General features: G+C 36.1%; 1 long non-coding RNA gene across 2 annotated transcripts; it reads right to left on the bottom strand.

Annotated features, from left to right (window-relative positions):
* Positions 1-1,466: 1,466 nt before the first annotated feature.
* On the bottom strand, positions 1,467-6,706 carry LOC127855087 (uncharacterized). Of its 2 annotated transcripts, none has more exons than XR_008037344.1 (5): positions 6,638-6,706; positions 5,819-5,880; positions 3,955-4,136; positions 3,240-3,301; positions 1,467-1,561 (listed from the first exon to the last, which is right to left on the bottom strand). It is a non-coding gene; the product is annotated as an uncharacterized LOC127855087 (long non-coding RNA). The 2 variants fall into 2 exon arrangements; XR_008037345.1 differs by having other exon boundaries at positions 4,075-4,136.
* Positions 6,707-8,147: the final 1,441 nt, after the last annotated feature.

Here is an 8,147-nt window from a genome sequence, read left to right as displayed (position 1 = left end):
TCGGCCACTCGGACGGGTCATTTTTCCAACATCCAGCTTGCAATTTGTACGGACATTCATTATATCCAATTAGTTTTATTTTCTGATCATATCGGGCTTTCGAAGTGCAATCTAACCCTTCATAATAGTCAAAAGACATTTTAAACACCAATTACAGGACATTTAATTACCTATCGACTTCCCAATAGGAATGCAATTGACGAAATATCAGCAGAGGTGCTCAATCAGCGTAGTAAATCGACCGTATCTAGGGCATTGTTTTCACCGTCGCTAAGGGACTGCCCCTTTTGTGACGTCATCGCGATAAGGTCAATAAGGTCAAGCAATGTCTAATCGGGTACAGACCGGGTTTCGTAAACTGTTCGAATTGCGAACACTTTCATTGAAACAACGAGACAAATATAGAAAACCAGTCCGGATTAAAATGGCGGATGCTTTAAACGAAATTTTACTAGATTTTCGCAATTTAGATTTTTTTTTGAGCCAAATTCTCAATAGTTTTGCAAATGACTCAAATGGCGAACGACAGCGCGAGCATTGCGAACGTGTTATTATTGGAATAAATGCTCACTATTACAGAGCTCGCGCTGTCGTTCGCCATTTGCGAAAGTATAGCGAATTTGGCTTAAGAAAAATAAAATTTGCGAATATGCTTAAATCTCGTTAAATTTCAGTGAAAATCCGGAGTGTTTTTTTTGTAAACTATTTTTCTCTTTGTTTCCATGAACAATTTGAAGCGCATATGGTAGCTGGCCAATCAACATTGAGTTCGCTATCGGGCAATATTGAGTCATTCATGCGCAGATAATGGAATACACAATTGATATTGTCTGCCTTCAATATTACGGCCGATGGCAAAAGTCGTATAAAAAATAAGCAAAGGAAAAGAAGCGTAACACTCAATAAATTAATTAACTTAATGTCATAGTCCAAATAAAATGTAATTAGACGTAATCTACCGATGTATACATGTATCGACCTCATATTTATAGGATAGCTAAAATTATTCGTGTTCAGAATAAATCTGAGCCAAGAGTCTGCCAATACAGAAATCATCAAAAGACAATTGCGACAATTTATATAATATTGAATACATGAAGTCATCATTGATAATTAAAACTATAGGAGTACTCAATGTCAATACAGGAAACTTTCCATTTAAACAAGTGTAATTATGTTGTGGGAATTCACAGATTTACACTTTATATTATTTAAAGAATGTAATCTTGAAACAGACGAGCTACAAACAACACATGTTAATGTTTCTTCTTTAGGTCACAACATACCAAAAGATTTCCTGCACAAATTCAATGTAAAAGCAATAACTTTAACAAAAAATAAAGTCAAACTTTTGCGCGTAGACACCCCCATAACCATACCTTTTCTTAAAGAGCATTCCAAGCCGCAATGATTTAAACAATAAAAAACATAGGTCATCCAATATGTAAGAAAGAACTCAATGCGAATCAGCGGTCACTGTTTTATGGCCATCTTTTTACCGGCATCTCTCCAGTTGATGATGGTTTCCCGCCAACTGTCAAAGTCTTATGTAGTCTCCAACCTAAAAGCAAAACAGGGAATTTGTAGTATACAACAATGTTTTCCCTACCACATGAACACAGAAATATTCAAAAATAAAGTCATGGCAAGTGCCCGTACAGAGAATTGTGTCTTCAAATAAATGAAGATTTTGTTTTTAGAGGGTATAGCATTGAACACCAAAAGTATTTAGTGTATTGTAACCTATAAGAGAAATTTATTTTGACTGAAATATGTTTTTCTTTCATTTTATTATCTTCCCATCCATATTGCACCAATATAATAAGTTTGGCTGGATTAGCTGTCCATTTGGCCATTCTGTATCATATTTTCACAAGCGGTTGTTTTCAGTCCGAAGAAGGCGATATTAGGCCTGTTAAAGCTTAACTGCCGCTTTAAGATTTAAAGCTGTTGTGTTCAATATCTGCAATAAAATACCAAAACAAACCAAATAGACATGCAAGTGGGGCTTGTGTGTGGTGGGGAAAGAATGAATTTGTTAGATATTTTCACTCTAAGCAATTTTGATAATGTCTTTTTTGTGTGTTTTTTTTTAATCATCCCAAAAATGCCAATTTCAAAGCAAAAACAATCCAATTTCATCCAAGACAATAAACTAATTAGTCAAAATGAGAGATCAAAGATACTTTGAAGAGTAGAAATCAATAAGCTTCCAATAACTTGTTATTTCACACCAATAAAAGTGTAAAATCTTGAAAGCGCCTTGTCGATCGGTGCCCATTTATTTACCAGCCGCCAATGAAATATTCTAGCATATAATGTCATGGGTGCCTTTCAACTGCAGCAGATGGTCAATATGCATTGCCAGCTCTCATTTAGAGGTTCAAGACAATACAAATTTTCATATTTTGGACACAAAATAAGTACTTTAGGCTATTTTTATGGTGGCAATCTGGTCCAAATGGAAGTTTGTAACCAAGCGAAAGAATACAATGCTCATTTGGGGGGGGGGGGTTAAGCTGGAAGGAAAAGTAAAATTGAACAAAATACACATATGTAGGCAAACATTATAAGCTTAGCAATGATGTTCCATGTAGTAACAGGGGTAGAAAGGCAGTTCAGATCAAGGCAGTGTCCTGAAAGGGGTTTCTAGTACTTCTTTTGGGGACACAGCTTCCTGCAGAATTCTCAAAACAACAAATATCAATGATTCATGTCACCTTTCTATGCAAAGAAAAACGAATAAGGACAATACTGTCATTAAATCACTGAATGAGAGAAGCATGTACCAAATAAAAAACAAAACAAGTTGCTGGAAGTGCCAAATTTTGTCAAGAAGATCCCTCTAAGGTAAATGATGAAGGGGACACTTGCTATAACAATCCTATGTTTAAGTAAGGCGCGACCCCCTTTTAAGCCGGAACCATGAATATAAGCATTTTGTGAGAAAACAATACCAAAAACAAGCTAATTGTAGGGTTACAAGCAGCAAATCAACTCAGCTGTACTGCATACATGCTCAGGAACAAGGATAAACCTGTTAAGTGCCAAATTCAGCTGCCAACAAAGCACGAGCTTTACATGCCAGGACGCGGAACTATCAATACAAACTGCGAGGAGAATTACATGACGGCAAGGGTGTGAGTGACCACAAACCTGATTATGACAGTCTTTCACACCTAAAGCATCATACATATGCTTATTTGCTTGTGTACATGATAACAAAAGGATATTATTACCTGTTTTGCCATCAACAACCCTTATCCAGTGGCCCATGACTTAGTCGCAGACATTCCTCTACCTGAAAAAGTCAAAATACCCAATAGAAAAAGATAAAAAAATGAAACAAAAACATGCATTTATGTATTTTAAGTGTACTTTTATGAATAATATGAAGTGATAACGCTTGCTAAATTCATGATTGTACTAAATATGAAGGCTGGCTCAGTTAAGCATCTGCTGCACTGTCCATACTGTAAAAATGCCTGCCATTCCATGTCGGTGAAATGGGGCGCTGTTTGAATGTTCATGCTTTTCGCAAAAGCTTTATTTGCGTTACTCGATCACGGAGTCCCTGGCGTTGAATTCTAACTTCATGTAACACATTAACGCGACACGGTCAACCAATATGCCGTTGAATTTAAGTCGGAGAGCAATTTAGCCCTTATTCCACTATATAAGGGTGGTGGGTCAACTTGAAAAACAACTATTCCAGGTCAAATAATCTGAATTCATGCATTTCATGCACTTATTTTCTTCCCTTTTGCTAAGAAATGATCAAAAATCTGCTTTCTCAGTCATATTTTGCACTTGCAGATGTTATTTCATTTTTATCATAAGTTAGTTTAGGTCACAACATAACAAAATATTTCCTGCACAAATTCAATGTAAAAGCAATAACTTTAACAAAAAATAAAGTCAAACTTTTGCGCGTAGACACCCCCATAACCATACCTTTTCTTAAAGAGCATTCCAAGCCGCAATGATTTAAACAATAAAAAACATAGGTCATCCAATATGTAAGAAAGAACTCAATGCGAATCAGCGGTCACTGTTTTATGGCCATCTTTTTACCGGCATCTCTCCAGTTGATGATGGTTTCCCGCCAACTGTCAAAGTCTTATGTAGTCTCCAACCTAAAAGCAAAACAGGGAATTTGTAGTATACAACAATGTTTTCCCTACCACATGAACACAGAAATATTCAAAAATAAAGTCATGGCAAGTGCCCGTACAGAGAATTGTGTCTTCAAATAAATGAAGATTTTGTTTTTAGAGGGTATAGCATTGAACACCAAAAGTATTTAGTGTATTGTAACCTATAAGAGAAATTTATTTTGACTGAAATATGTTTTTCTTTCATTTTATTATATTCCCATCCATATTGCACCAATATAATAAGTTTGGCTGGATTAGCTGTCCATTTGGCCATTCTGTATCATATTTTCACAAGCGGGTGTTTTCAGTCCGAAGAAGGCGATATTAGGCCTGTTAAAGCTTAACTGCCGCTTTAAGATTTAAAGCTGTTGTGTTCAATATCTGCAATAAAATACCAAAACAAACCAAATAGACATGCAAGTGGGGCTTGTGTGTGGTGGGGAAAGAATGAATTTGTTAGATATTTTCACTCTAAGCAATTTTGATAATGTCTTTTTTGTGTGTTTTTTTTTAATCATCCCAAAAATGCCAATTTCAAAGCAAAAAACAATCCAATTTCATCCAAGACAATAAACTAATTAGTCAAAATGAGAGATCAAAGATACTTTGAAGAGTAGAAATCAATAAGCTTCCAATAACTTGTTATTTCACACCAATAAAAGTGTAAAATCTTGAAAGCGCCTTGTCGATCGGTGCCCATTTATTTACTAGCCGCCAATGAAATATTCTAGCATATAATGTCATGGGTGCCTTTCAACTGCAGCAGATGGTCAATATGCATTGCCAGCTCTCATTTAGAGGTTCAAGACAATACAAATTTTCATATTTTGGACACAAAATAAGTACTTTAGGCTATTTTTATGGTGGCAATCTGGTCCAAATGGAAGTTTGTAACCAAGCGAAAGAATACAATGCTCATTTGGGGGGGGGGGGGGGTTAAGCTGGAAGGAAAAGTAAAATTGAACAAAATACACATATGTAGGCAAGCATAATAAGCTTAGCAATGATGTTTCATGTAGTAACAGGGGTAGAAAGGCAGTTCAGATCAAGGCAGTGTCCTGAAAGGGGTTTCTAGTACTTCTTTTGGGGACACAGCTTCCTGCAGAATTCTCAAAACAACAAATATCAATGATTCATGTCACCTTTCTATGCAAAGAAAAACGAATAAGGACAATACTGTCATTAAATCACTGAATGAGAGAAGCATGTACCAAATAAAAAACAAAACAAGTTGCTGGAAGTGCCAAATTTTGTCAAGAAGATCCCTCTAAGGTAAATGATGAAGGGGACACTTGCTATAACAATCCTATGTTTAAGTAAGGCGCGACACCCTTTTAAGCCGGAACCATGAATATAAGCATTTTGTGAGAAAACAATACCAAAAACAAGCTAATTGTAGGGTTACAAGCAGCAAATCATCTCAGCTGTACTGCATACATGCTCAGGAACAAGGATAAACCTGTTAAGTGCCAAATTCAGCTGCCAACAAAGCACGAGCTTTACATGCCAGGACGCGGAACTATCAATACAAACTGCGAGGAGAATTACATGACGGCAAGGGTGTGAGTGACCACAAACCTGATTATGACAGTCTTTCACACCTAAAGCATCATACATATGCTTAGTTGCTTGTGTACATGATAACAAAAGGATATTATTACCTGTTTTGCCATCAACAACCCTTATCCAGTGGCCCATGACTTAGTCGCAGACATTCCTCTACCTGAAAAAGTCAAAATACCCAATAGAAAAAGATAAAAAAAATGAAACAAAAACATGCATTTATGTATTTTAAGTGTACTTTTATGAATAATATGAAGTGATAACGCTTGCTAAATTCATGATTGTACTAAATATGAAGGCTGGCTCAGTTAAGCATCTGCTGCACTGTCCATACTGTAAAAATGCCTGCCATTCCATGTCTGTGAATGTTCATGCTTTTCGCAAAAGCTTTATTTGCGTTACTCGATCACGGAGTCCCTGGCGTTGAATTCTAACTTCATGTAACACATTAACGCGACACGGTCAACCAATATGCCGTTGAATTTAAGTCGGAGAGCAATTTAGCCCTTATTCCACTATATAAGGGTGGTGGGTCAACTTGAAAAACAACTATTCCAGGTCAAATAATCTGAATTCATGCATTTCATGCACTTATTTTCTTCCCTTTTGCTAAGAAATGATCAAAAATCTGCTTTCTCAGTCATATTTTGCACTTGCAGATGATATTTCATTTTTATCATAAGTTAGTTTAGGTCACAACATACCAAAAGATTTCCTGCACAAATTCAATGTAAAAGCAATAACTTTAACAAAAAATAAAGTCAAACTTTTGCGCGTAGACACCCCCATAACCATACCTTTTCTTAAAGAGCATTCCAAGCCGCAATGATTTAAGCAATAAAAAACATAGGTCATCCAATATGTAAGAAAGAACTCAATGCGAATCAGCGGTCACTGTTTTATGGCCATCTTTTTACCGGCATCTCTCCAGTTGATGATGGTTTCCCGCCAACTGTCAAAGTCTTATGTAGTCTCCAACCTAAAAGCAAAACAGGGAATTGTATTATACAACAATGTTTTCCCTACCACATGAACACAGAAATATTCAAAAATAAAGTCATGGCAAGTGCCCGTACAGAGAATTGTGTCTTCAAATAAATGAAGATTTTGTTTTTAGAGGGTATAGCATTGAAACACCAAAAGTATTTAGTGTATTGTAACCTATAAGAGAAATTTATTTTGACTGAAATATGTTTTTCTTTCATTTTATTATATTCCCATCCATATTGCACCAATATAATAAGTTTGGCTGGATTAGCTGTCCATTTGGCCATTCTGTATCATATTTTCACAAGCGGGTGTTTTCAGTCCGAAGAAGGCGATATTAGGCCTGTTAAAGCTTAAACTGCCGCTTTAAGATTTAAAGCTGTTGTGTTCAATATCTGCAATAAAATACCAAAACAAACCAAATAGACATGCAAGTGGGGCTTGTGTGTGGTGGGGAAAGAATGAATTGTTAGATATTTTCACTCTAAGCAATTTTGATAATGTCTTTTTTGTGTGTTTTTTTTAATCATCCCAAAAATGCCAATTTCAAAGCAAAAAACAATCCAATTTCATCCAAGACAATAAACTAATTAGTCAAAATGAGAGATCAAAGATACTTTGAAGAGTAGTAATCAATAAGCTTCCAATAATTTGTTATTTCACACCAATAAAAGTGTAAAATCTTGAAAGCGCCTTGTCGATCGGTGCCCATTTATTTACCAGCCGCCAATGAAATATTCTAGCATATAATGTCATGGGTGCCTTTCAACTGCAGCATATGGTCAATATGCATTGCCAAGCTCTCATTTAGAGGTTCAAGACAATACAAATTTTGCATATTTTGGACACAAAATAAGTACTTTAGGCTATTTTTTATGGTGGCAATCTGGTCCAAATGGAAGTTTGTAACCAAGCGAAAGAATACAATGCTCATTTGGGGGGGGGGGGGTTAAGCTGGAAGGAAAAGTAAAATTGAACAAAATACACATATGTAGGCAAGCATTATAAGCTTAGCAATGATGTTCCATGTAGTAACAGGGGTAGAAAGGGCAGTTCAGATCAAGGCAGTGTCCTGAAAGGGGTTTCTAGTACTTCTTTTGGGGACACAGCTTCCTGCAGAATTCTCAAACACAACAAATATCAATGATTCATGTCACCTTTCTATGCAAAGAAAAACGAATAAGGACAATACTGTCATTAAATCACTGAATGAGAGAAGCATGTACCAAATAAAAAACAAAAACAAGTTGCTGGAAGTGCCAAATTTTGTCAAGAAGATCCCTCTAGGTAAATGATGAAGGGGACACTTGCTATAACAATCCTATGTTTAAGTAAGCGCGCGACACCTTTTAAGCCGGAACCATGAATATAAGCATTTTGTGAGAAAACATACCAAAAACAAGCTAATTGTAGGGTACAAGCAGCAAATCAACTCAGCTT

The sequence above is a fragment of the Dreissena polymorpha genome, chromosome 13, assembly GCF_020536995.1.
Source record: "Dreissena polymorpha isolate Duluth1 chromosome 13, UMN_Dpol_1.0, whole genome shotgun sequence".
Taxonomy (NCBI): domain Eukaryota; kingdom Metazoa; phylum Mollusca; class Bivalvia; order Myida; family Dreissenidae; genus Dreissena; species Dreissena polymorpha.
Note: the sequence above shows the minus strand (reverse complement) of the source record. Positions and strands in the feature narration are given on the sequence as shown.